Raw genomic sequence first — 13,191 nt, 5'->3', positions numbered from 1 at the left:
TAGGTCCCTATAATACTAGTGTATTCCCCTATTATTATTATTGTCATTGTAGCCCCTTATTGTTATTATTGTCCCCATATTGTTATTATTGTACCTCGTAGAAGCCCACTATTGTTATTGTTGTGAACTTACATTATTATTGTTATGTTGGCTTTGATTATATTGTGACCCCTTAAACTCCTATATATAGAAAGGAGTTCTTGACATTTGTATTATCCAAGAATTTTTCATTTGTGTAACGTAAAGGAGGTTTCCCCCTTAAAGAGGTTGATTTTGAAATCGTTGATCTATCTTTTCTTCTATTTTGTGAGCTAGTTGCATAACAATTGGTATCAGAACTTTGGATTCTAGGGTTTCGCTGCTTCAAATAGGTCATCGTAGAACTTTCGATATAAAATTTTTTATACGATGTTTCAGAAGCTGAAATTAAAACCCAGTTTAGCTGAAAGCTTGATGAACCTCTAGTACAAATTTCAGACCTTGTCTCGCTATATTTTCAAGGATATGATCCAAGGAAGTTAGGGTTTTTTCAGGATCCTGAATTATATCTCAAATAGGTGACCTGGGGAAATCATTGTAACAATCTCTCTGAGCATTATATTGAAATTTCGTAAAAAGGTACAAAAGAGGACGAACTGTAGTTTTCTGTGTATCGTTTTCAACTCTGAAGGTCAAAAGAATGACATGTGGAACTTCGTACAAGTTTGCTCTACTGAACTAGTATATAATCAGGTCATCGTAGGAGATTTGGAATAACTCTTTCTTGGAGAATCAAATCTTGATCATAATTGTGGGGTTGGAACGAGGACTTAGAGGGATACCACAAGACGAGATTTTAGACTTTGGAGATCCACAATAATAGAGATACAACATATTCAATATCGAGCTCCTACAAAGAGAAAAACAATGTGTAGTCTTTTTAAATATTTGCATAAGTTTGGTTTGAAAAATTAGTTTGAAGGAATTCAAAGGAAATAGTGAATCATAATTATCATTAATTGATGCCCCAAAGAAAGAAAATGGAAACACCTAGTAAGCAGCTTGAAATCTCTACCATGTCTCATGAAGAAGAGGAAGAAATGAAACATGATATATCAAAATGATGAGACCAAGTGCAACAAATTTCACTCTCACAAAAAGTAACAGAAGCTAGGATGGATGGTTTAAAGAGAGGCATGGAATCTAAGATGAATGGTGTGGAATCTAAGATGGATGGCATGGAAGCTAAGATGGATGGAATAGAAGCAAAACTTAAAGGCAACATGGAATATTTGAAGATATATTTGACGAAGTTGCTACAAGAAATGCTTACTAATGGCGAAAGGGTAGTAAAGGAAACTCACGATGAGAACAAAAGAAATGTTAAACTTGATTTCATAGACTCTAACGTTGGATTGAAGACCCACCATGTTCCAAATATCGATATGAGGAAGTTTGAGGGCAAGGATCCCATAACATGGATACTACAGATGGAGCAATATTTCGATCTCCATAATGTGCAAAACACACAAGAGGTATGCATTGCAACTTTATATTTGGAACCAAATTAGTTTGTATGGTATCGATGGCTTTTATCTCGTAAATAAATTTTCACTTGGAAATTTTTACTGAAAAAATGATAGCACATTATGAGGATACAAAAAGAAACACTTTTGTTAGCCAATTGATAAATCTCAAACAAAAGGGTTCAATGGTGGAGAAAATTTAGGACTTCCAAAAATTGAATATAAGGGTAAAAGATATTCCAAAGGAGCATAGGATTGATGTGTTCATAGGGAGATTAAAGGATAACATCCAACATGAGGTTCACCTTTGGGAACCTGATTCATTGAGAAGGTATTCAGGTTGGCAAGAAAAATTGAAAGCAAAGTTATGGCAACAAGGAAACCTACAACTCACTACTATAAATATGGAAGTGTTGTTTCCCCTAGCTTTCCACAACCTATATGGTTGACACCACAACAATTGGAAGAAAAAAGAGCAAAATAACTTTGTTACAGTTGTGATAGAAAATACATTAAAGGTCATAAGTGTGTTGAGAAGAAATTATTTTACATAGATTATGAAGAGGATGAAGAAAATGAATAAGAAACATAAAAATAAGAGGACATACACCAGGAACAAACTCTAGAGAAAGAAGAAATGAATCCGACCATATCTTGTAATGCACTGGACAGAATTACCACTCCTCAAACTCTCAAGATAGAAGGAAATATCAAGAATAAAAAGGTAATAGTGTTGATTGATTCAAGCAATACCCATAATTTTATTCATTGTAAGATAACCAAGGAATTGAATTTCTTCCTATATCCAACACGAGAGTGTCAAGTGATGGTTACAAATGGAGGAACCATAAATTTCTCTAGAAAGTGCCATAATATCAAGTTATCCATGGGAGAATATGTATTGAATAGTCCAATGGTTTCCATTACAATGGGTGGTGCTGATGTTGTACTAGGAGTCCAATGGCTACAATATTTGGGTATGACAATGTTTAATTTTCAAGAACTTTTCTTGAATTTTTTTCGGAAGAAAAGAAAGTTGAATTAAGGGGTATCGCAGGGAAACTGGGAAAGATAATCAACTCTAACAACATGACAAATCTTCTAAAGAAATAACAATGAGGTGTAATTTCACAATTATGTTCGCTAGAGGTTCCCACATCGAAATCATCTATTTCTTTAGATATCCAAAAAGTCTTAGACAATCATTCCAAGGTATTTGAGACTCCCAAGGGAATCCCACCTATTCATGATCATGATCACGCTATTCATTTGATTCCAGGAAGTGTTCCTCCAAACATCAGGCCTTATAGATATCTCTATGCCCAAAAGAGTGAAATTGAACGTATGGTTGCATAAATGTTAGAGGTTGGTATAATTCAACCTAGTCAAAGCTATTTCTCTACTCCAGTAGTATTGGTGCACAAGAAGGATGGATCATGGCGCATGTGTCCGGATTATAGGGATCTCAACAAGCTCACTATTAAAGATAAATTTCCCATTCATGTCATTGATAAATTATTGGATGAATTGCATGGATCAATTTACTTCACCAAGTTGGACCTTCAATCAAGATATCATCAAATCAGAATGAAGACTAAAGACATTTTGAAATTTTTTTTAGAACTCATGAGGGTCATTATGAATTTTTGGTCATGCCTTTTGGCCTTACTAATGCACCTTCTACATTTCAAGGTTTGATGAATTCCGTTTTCAAACCCTTATTTAGAAAATTTGTGTTAGTATTTTTTGATGATATACTAATTACAACAAGTCTTGGAAGGATCATGTTCAACATATTGACAGGGTGCTCAAACTATTGGAGGAGAAACAATTATATACAAAAAACTCCAAATGTTTCTTTGGAGTGCAAGAGGTTGAATATATGGGTCATATTGTATCTCATGAAGGTGTTAAGGTGGACCCTAACAAAATTAAATCCATCAAGGAATGGAAAATCCCCACATCCATAAAGCATCTGCGAGGATTTCTTGGTTTGATAGGGTATTATCACAAGTTTGTTAAGAATTATGGGAGAATAGCAGCACCTCTAACAACATTATTGAAGAGAGATGCATTTCATTGGACTCCAGAAGCAACAAAGGCCTTTGAACATCTTAAAGAGGCAATGTGCCAAGCACCCGTCTCAGCTATGCCATACTTCACAAAAACCTTTATTATGGAATGTAATGCCTCAGGAAATGGTATTAGTGTTGTTTTAATGCAAGAAGAAAGATCCATTGCTTCCGAAAGTTGTCCAATCAAAGGAAAGTACTTAGACAAACATATTTATGAGAAGGAAATGTTGGAAATACTACATGCACTTAAGAAATGGCGACCTTACCTAATGGGAAGACACTTCAGGGTAAAAACAGATCATGATAGTATTAAATTCGTTTTAGAACAAAGATTATCTTTAGAATAGAAACAAAATGGGCCAAAAATATGTTGGGTTATGACTTTGAAATTATCTACAAAAAAGGGAAGAAAAACGTTGTTGCAAATGCACTCTCAAGAAAGGATGAGGATGTGGAAGCATTTCTTTGCACCATTTATATTATCCAACCATATTGGATAAATGAAGCAAAGGATGAATGGAAGAATGACAAAGAAGTGTTGATATGAAATGACCATATACTAAAAACTGATGTAGAATTGATTAGCCTTTAATGAGTTGAATGTTAACTGAAAACACGGAAATCGAGGTAAACGGCTTGAACAAAACACTTTACGGAAGCTGATAAACCATAATTAAGATGAAAAACAGAAGTGAAAACAACGAAAACACAAATATACTAGACAACAAGATTGATTACAGAGTTCATCCCTGATGGACTACGTCTCTGGGTCTGCTTTCAAGATGGGCGACCGTTTTTATTAGGAATGAGAAGAAGGTGTTCATTACATAGTGAATTAGACAGACTAAACTTACACACAGGAAATTTTGACCTCTGTCATTAGATATCCCTCTGAAACAACTTTCCAACGTCGCTTACGGTTTCCAATTTTGACTCCGGATGCTCCCGAAACCCTGAAAACAAAATCGCCTCTATCCCTCTTGAACCTGCATACAAAAGTTGAAAACCACTCTCCTTCCTACATGGGAAAAACTACCTCTTATAGGCCTGTAGATGCATCAAAACCACCTTGACTGCCTTTAGGAATGAATTTGCTAACTTCTGGGGTTGATACAGGGTTTTTTGGTTATGTTTTTCCACCTTGGTTCATCACGCCATGGTCTTGGAATTAGTTGAAACCAAACTAACAATATAAAACCCATAATAAACTTTATTATAGCCCGAAAATGTTAGCAGTTATATAACTAGGCAGAGGAGGGTGACACCTCATGTGAGCGCTGAACTTAACCTACGGTTTGAATGGCGGTGGTTCCACTGACTAACGGTTACGGTGACGGTGGTGGTGGCGGTGTTGCGAACACATGTCGTGGTTTTCTCTGCAGTCTCCGTTGCGGTGAGAACTCCGTATTTTTGAAAACCCCGATGTTCAACTCCAAACCTGACTGCTTCCTGTTCACATGCCAGACCTCCGACATGGTTAGGCTGACGGTTTTAGGTGGCGGTCAACTGGCTGCATTTAACCCGATGGTATCCTCTGCCACTGACATGGTACAATCCCGCCGCGGTTAGCCGGTGGCAGTTTAAGGACTGTTTTAATGTATTTACAATGTTTTATTATTTTAGCAATAGGCTGAGGGTTTAGAGTTAGGTTTGTAATGTTCATTGCGATAGGTTTTTAGGGTTAGGACTTAGAAATTTAGGTTTTGAATATTGATTTTTAATACATGGCTTTGGAGTATGGTTTAGAACTTAGGGTTAGGGTAGCATAGGTTTTATACATAGGTTTTATGTATTTAGGACTTAGATGTAGGATTTAGGGTTTTAGGTCTAGAATTAAAAAAAAAAAAACCTTTTTACAATCTTTTGTCACAAGATGACATATAACCAAATGCCTATTGTCGACACGATGACATTGATCCTTTTGCCATGACGACAAACCACGCACATCGTTGACTCCAACTATCTTTGCAATGAAAACCCGGATGATGAACCTATGCCACAAACGACACTCATGTCGAACCCAAATCCTGCTTGCTGAACTAGAAAACATATGTCTTCGACTAATCCTAGTGGAAATGTCGATGAACATAAGTCAACAGCCAGGTATGACACCACATCAACTGAACGCAATGAAAAACTATGAACATTACCTGAACAACCTGATCCTAACCAACATTATCGATTTGTCGAAGCTGAACTGAAGTGACGACGACACTGAACGACACCCATGAACACTAATGACGACACTTTGAACACCTGTGAAATTGAATCAACGGATCCTCGTGGATCATTCCTCTGCACTTGAAAGCTTTAGGACCACAAAAGTTTGACTAAAAAATAGTCAATGAGGGTAGAACTCCCTCTCTTTCCACCTTTACCTGATGATGTACCAATACATTTGATCAATCACCTATAAGTGATGACCCTGATGATGCTGACCATGGTATCTTTTGATTCGGTGACCTGTTTCTTCCATCCGCAGTATGAAAAATTTGCTATGATGGGAAAACAACCTGTTATCAACATGGCAATTGAATTCTTTCCACGTAGAATCATGAGTTAGTGATTCAGAAACATCTTTAAAAACAGTATTTGTAGAACTTTGTTCAATAGATCTGATGGGTATTGACAATCTACTTTATGGAATAACTAAAATATTCAAAGACTCCTTTGATTTTTACTTCATATCAATTACTTGACTTGATTTATTTTCTTGTTGACTGATTACTAAGTGAACTTGTTGCACAGAACTCATCCAACTGTGATGAAAAGACTGCTGCAACTTAGTTTGACTTTGAAAGTATCTAAGTAATTGTTGATTTACTTGAATCACTATTTCTTTGTCTATTAACTGATATCTCCATTGACTTACATTTTCACTTAATGCATTAGTTTTCAAATCATGATAAGGAAACTTTAGATCTGCTTTCGAAAATGCTTTGTCATGAAAACTTATAGACTTCCTCTCCACTTGAAAAGAGGCTTCATTACTTTTTAAAGCATGAAATGATGATGTAATACCAAAGAAATGCAATACTGACTTTCCCCAATACTGACCTGCACCCCTGAAACTGAAAATAAACATACCATCTGAAACAAGTCTTTGATTAGACTCACATGTACCATTCCCTGCAATACACTACTGATGATGATAGTTTCTAGAATTCAGTTGAATGAATGAATTGAGATTCATTCTGTATTTAAGAATATGTTCATAGGACATTAAATGTATCTCATGTTTCTTATCCTATTTATGAATGAGATTTCTTGGAAAATAATTAACCACCATGACCAATTGATCTATAAACTGAATCTCGCATTTTGAACAATCATCCTTATGTTGTTCCTTAATAAACATGAGTACATATTTACTTGAACTTATTAACTTCTTAACTTGATTTGTAACAATTAAATCCAAGTTTGATTTGACTTTATGCGCCCTAACAATAAATTCAACCCCTTCTTTCTTTAGGTGATATTTATGTTCTCTTCTGTAAAGCACTGCATCTCTATCATAAAGATAAGGACTTCCTAAGACTACTCCACATATGTCTACTGGGACCACATCTAACTCTGCTTCATCAATATACTTAGATGCAAGTACAAATTTTAACCGACACTACTTTGTGACATGTATCTGAGTTGATTTATTACTCCAACCTAATGGATATGGTCTTGGATGATTCTATGTCTCCAATCCCAATTGATTAACTATATGTTCAAATATTAAATTTGCTTGCAATCCACTGTCAAACATTGGGTCAATCTTTGTATGCTTAGAAGTTATCCTTATGTGGAAGAGTTCAACTCTCTTATCCTCATGTGGAGGATTTATGTTTGAAGAAGATACATTAGTTTTCGAACTTGAACCAGTATCAGAAGTTTTACCTGTCGTAACCATGGCAGTTATCCTCCTTTCGTCACCTGAATCTGAAACCAGATCCTGCTAGATTGTTGTAATGGCCTTATTTTCATCCTTCGCCTTAGGGAAATTTTTGGGCTTAAGTTCTGGATGAAGTTTCCAACACTTCGATTCATCATGACCGATTCTTTGGCAATGAGAACAAGTAGGTCTTTCCTTCTAAACGATCATTGATTTCTTTCTCTTCGAAATTTTCTTCCCCTTACTGTCACTGGAATCTTTGGTTTCCAACTCTTTGGATGACTGAGATGAAAACTTGAATGGTCTGCCACCTGATTCAATATGTATGGCCTAAACACACACCTTGTCAAAATCATCAGTATTAAACATCAATAAAGTATGCTGCAAATATGAATGTAAACTGCCGATGTATTTTAACAAATTTTCATGTGTATCCAATGAAATACCAAGTGCCAATGCTTTCTTTCTGAACTCCTGAGTAAACTCCTGAACACTCTACCCTTTACCTTGCCTTAGATGCTACCAATCAATAACAACTTGCTGCATGTATCCTAAAGGATAGAACTGTTTCCTAAGAGCTTTCAAAAACTTAGACCATGAAGAGATAACTTTTCCTTTATGCTTTACATCTAGCTAAGTGTTGCTTTCCCACTAGATTAAATTTGTTCCCCCCATTCTAAGTGTAGCTAACTGAATTTTAGTTTTATATCTAGAAATGTTCTGAATGTGACAATACACTTCTAACTGCTTTATCCAGTTATCTAGCTTTTCAGGATTCATTTCGCCATCATAAACAAGTAACTCAAATTTAACATCAAGTTTCAAAAGAGATGTTTTCTTAGGTTTCTTTTCCGTTTCATATTCTACACTGGAAGAAGAAGAAGAAGAAGAGGATGATGGAGATGATGGAGGTGAAGGAGGTTTATCAGCCTTGCCTTTACCTTTGTCCTTCTTTGATGTCTTTGAAGAAGAAGCATCTCTCGCCTTCTTGTCTTCATACAATTCTCCCAACATCTGCTGCATGGTTAAGAACACCTGCTGAAACTGTTCCTCACTCATCTTAGTTTCAGTGTTTTCACCTGCATCAGGTCCTGACATGGTTGATTTCCGAATGACTTGTCATTTTCCAATCTCGAGATCGATCTGCTCAAAGATTCCTTCTCCTCGTTGCGACTTAGACCTGGTTAACATTCAATGGCACATTCTACAAGCACAAACTGCTATGATACCAAATTATATGATCTAAAATGACCATATACTAAAAAATGATATAGAATTGATTAGCCATTAATGAGTTGAATGTTAAATGAAAACACAGAAATCGAGGTAAACTGCTTGAACAAACACTTTATGACAGCTAATAAATGATAATTAAGATGCAAAACAGAAGTGAAAACAGTGAAAACATTGATATACCAGACAACAAGATTGATTACGAAGTTCGTCCCTGATGGAATACGTCTCTCGGTCTGCTTTCAAGATGGGCGACCGTTTTTATTAGGAATGAGAAGAAGGTGATGATTACATAATGAATTGGATAAACTAAACTTGCACACAGGAAATTATTGCCTTTGTCATCAGATAGCCCTTTGAACCAGCTTTCCAACGCTATTTACGGTTTCCAATTCCGACTTCGGATGCTCCTGAAACCCTGAAAACAAAATCGCCTCTATCCCTTCAGAACTTGCATACAAAAGTTGAAAATCACTCTCCTTCCTACATGGGCAAAACTGCCTCTTATAGGCTTGTAGATGCATCAAAACCACCTTGAATGCCTTTAGGAATGAATTTGCTGACTTCTAGGGTTGAATTAGGGTTTTTTGGTTATGTTTTTCCACCTTGGTTCATCATGCCATGGTCTTCGAATTAGTTGAAACCAAACTAACCATATAAAACCCATAATAAACTTTATTATAGCTCGAAACCATTAGCAATTGTCTAACCGGGCGGAGGAGGGTGACACATCATGTGAGTGCTGAACTTAATCCGCGGTTTGAATGGTGGTGGTTTCACTGACTAACGGTTACGGTGACGGTGGCAGTGTTGCAGTCACATGCCGTAGTTTTCTCCTTAGTCTCCGTTGCAGTGAGAACTCCACAGTTCTGAAAACCTCAACGGTCAAATCCAAACATGACTACTTCTTGTTCACATGACAGACCTCCAACACGGTTAGGCTGACGATTTTAGGTGGCGGTCAATTGGCTGCATTTAACCCAATGGTATCCTCTGCCACTGACATGGCACAGTCCCACTGCGGTTAGCTGGTGGTGGTTTAAGGACCGTTTTAATGTATTTACAATGTTTTATTATTTAAGCAATAGGCTGAGGGTTTAGAGTTACATTTGTAATGTTCATTGCAATAGGTTTTTAGGGTTAGGACTTAGAACTTTAGGTTTTGAATATTGATTTTTAATACATGGCTTTGGAGTATGGTTTAGAACTTAGAGTTAGGGTAGCATAGGTTTTATATATAGGTTTTATGTATTTAGGACTTAGATGTAGGATTTAGGGTTTTAGGTCTAGAATTAAAAAAAAACCTTTTTACAATCTTTTGTCACAAGATGACATAAAACCAAATGCCTATCGTTGACATGACAATATTGATCCTTTTGCCATGATGAAAACCCACGCACATCGTCGACTCCAACTATCTTTGCAATGACAACCCGGACGATGAACCTATGCCACGAACGACACTCATGTCAAACCCAAATCCTAATTATCGAACGAAAAAACACATGTCGTTGACTAATCCTGGCGGAACTGTCGATGAACATAAGTCGACAGCCAGGTATGACACCACATCAACTGAACGCCATGAAAAACTATGAACATTACCTGAACAACCTGATCCTAACCAACATTGTCAATATGTCGAAGCTAAATTGAAGCGATGACGACACTGAACGACACCCATGAACACTGATGACGACACTTTGAACACCTATGCAATTGAATCAACGGATCATCCTGGATCAAGTGTGGGCACCCATTCAAAAGTTACAACAAGATCCCAGTACATATGATACATTTAGCTGGAAAAATGATTTGTGATGGTACAAATAATGCTTATACCTCTGTAAAAATTCCCAACTTAAACAAAAGATTCTTATGGAATTGCACACCTATCCCTTAGGAGGGCACTTAGGATTTTTAAAAACTTACCACAGGGTTAAGAAGGATTTTTTTGGGATGGCCTTAAATATGATATTCAAAAGTTTGTGGCGGAATGTTTGGTTTTCCAACAAAATAAAGTTGAAACAATTAAGACCCCAGGTCTATTACAACCTTTAGCCATTCCAAGCCAATGTTGGGAGGAGGTTTCAATGGATTTTATCACACGTTTACCCAAGTCTGAAGGAAATAATGTCATCATGGTGGTAATTGATAGACTTACCAAGTATGCACACTGTTGTGCATTATCTCATCCCTTTAAAGCCAATACAGTTGCTACTGGATTTATGGAAACAATTCAAAAGCTACATGGAAACCCAAAGATTATTGTAAGCGACAAAGATCCCATTTTCACTGGCAATTTTTGTACATAATTATTTTTGTGTCTGGGTACTCATTTAGCTCATAGCTCATCTTATCATCCTCAATCTGATGGGAAAAATGAGATAGTGAACAAATGCTTGGAAGGATATCTTCGTTGCTTGGTATCTGATAAACAGACACAATGGGTCAAATGGTTGCCTCTGGTTGAATGGTGGTATAACACTTCCTTCCATACTGTAGCGAAAATGACCCCATTTATGGAACTTTATGGAGATCATCTATCGTCCATCACATCATATTTAAGAGAAAATTCTAAGGTTCAAGCAGTGGAAGATCACATCGAGCATCAACAACAAGTTTTCAAACTCTTAAAGGATAACCTCAATTTGGCATAGAATAGAATGAAACAACAGGCAGATCAACATTGCAACAAAAGAAGTTTTGATGTAGGTGACTAGGTATTTCTACGGCTACAACCATACAAACAAATGTCCCTCAAACAAGCTATGAAGGATAATAAATTATCACCAAATTATTATGGTCCGTACAAGGTGTTGCAAAAGATTGGTACTATGGCATAAAAATTGGAGCTTCTTGCAACTTCCCGAGTGCACCTAGTTTTCCATGTTTCATGCTTAAAGAAGGTTATAGGTGACAAGCTCCAAGTTCAAACAATATTTCTAGAACATGATGAGGAAGGAAATATCATATTGGAACCTAAATCAGTCATAGAAACAAGAACTCAACCGCTACGAAATCGATCAATTTAAGAGTATCTCATCAAGTGGAAGAACTTACCCGCTGAAGATTCCACATGGGAGGATGAGAATTTTATACATAAGCATCTAGAACTACTCAAGCGTTGAGGAAACACTTTAAGGAGAGGAGCATGTTAGGTCCGTACAATAATATTGTATTCCCTTATTATTATTGTCATTGTAGCTCCTTATTGTTATTGTTGTCCCCATATTTTTATTATTGTGCCCCATAGAAGCCCACTATTGTTATTGTTCTGTACTTACATTATTATTGTTATGGCATCTTTTATTATATTGTGACCCCTTAGACTCCTATATATATAAAGGAGGTCTTGTCATTTGTATCATCCAAGAATTGTTCATTTGTGTAATGTAAAGGAGGTTGCCCCCTCGAATAGGCTGATTTTGAAGTCGTCGATCTATCTTTTTTTCTATTTTGCGAGCTAGATGCATAATAGCTAACACCCCCTCATGCGTGCAGCTAGTCCTCGAAAGAATATAACACACACCCAAAAATGACTTGTTCCATGAAGCGCACCATAACAAAACATCCACTAAAACCTTCGGCCACCCCAAAATTTTCAGTTGTGATGAAGTTCCAGTATAATCTTCGCTAATAATATGCTATCACAAATGGATGTTGTAGCAGATGTTTTTTTGACATTTTTTTCTAATTGTATAACACTAAAAACCTTTGTTATAACGTTCGCTAGAAGCTCTTTTTCTTGTAGTGTAAAGGACATGACTATTTGTGAAGGAGAACCTTGCATAGTATGTAAACATGGCTCTTATTTGTAACTCAACAATATCATTCATTCATACATTATTCAATATATATTTACTTATCCTAAATGGATTATTTAATATCCAAGTGTTTTGTATTAATTAACTCGTTCTCTAGGTTTGGCTATCACATCTTCTAAATCTAATTTATAAGTTCATGCTCATTCCTTTAAAGATACCCCCAAAGCTCATAAAGAGGAAAAGAAAATGGATGCAAGAATAATCAAAAAGTTCTGGAAAATAACAGGAGAAGTATTTGTAAATTTTGGAAGAATAAGGTTGATAACGAAGGTTTATTCCTCCAAGAAACCTTGCCCCTAAATGAAGATCATATCATGGAAAATTAGGGGCCTAAATTGCGAAGGAAAAAAAGGCTCCTTAAGAAAAAATGGAGGAAAGATCAACCAATATTTTTTATGATTCAATAAACCAAAAGCTCTTTGAAAAGATAGCCTCAATAGCTACCAAATGATCGAAGGGATGTCAATCTATAGTCACTGATTCTCAAGGACAAGTAGGGGGATTGACCATAATATGGAATTCACATGAAATTCAAGTTTTGGATATGTTTTCTTCCTACAGATTATTAATTGTGAAGTTCCAACCTATAGGCTTGAACAAAGTCTGATTCTTATATAGTGTTCATGGTCCCACTTTGCAAAGAGACAAATCTAGATTTATAAAGTTTA

Source organism: Pinus tabuliformis, chromosome 5_1 (genome assembly GCF_031772625.1).
Source record: "Pinus tabuliformis cultivar Carrire ecotype Pingquan chromosome 5_1, CPIR1, whole genome shotgun sequence".
Classification (NCBI taxonomy): domain Eukaryota; kingdom Viridiplantae; phylum Streptophyta; class Pinopsida; order Pinales; family Pinaceae; genus Pinus; species Pinus tabuliformis.
The sequence above is the reverse complement of the archived record's forward strand: the minus strand, read 5'-3'. Positions refer to the sequence as shown.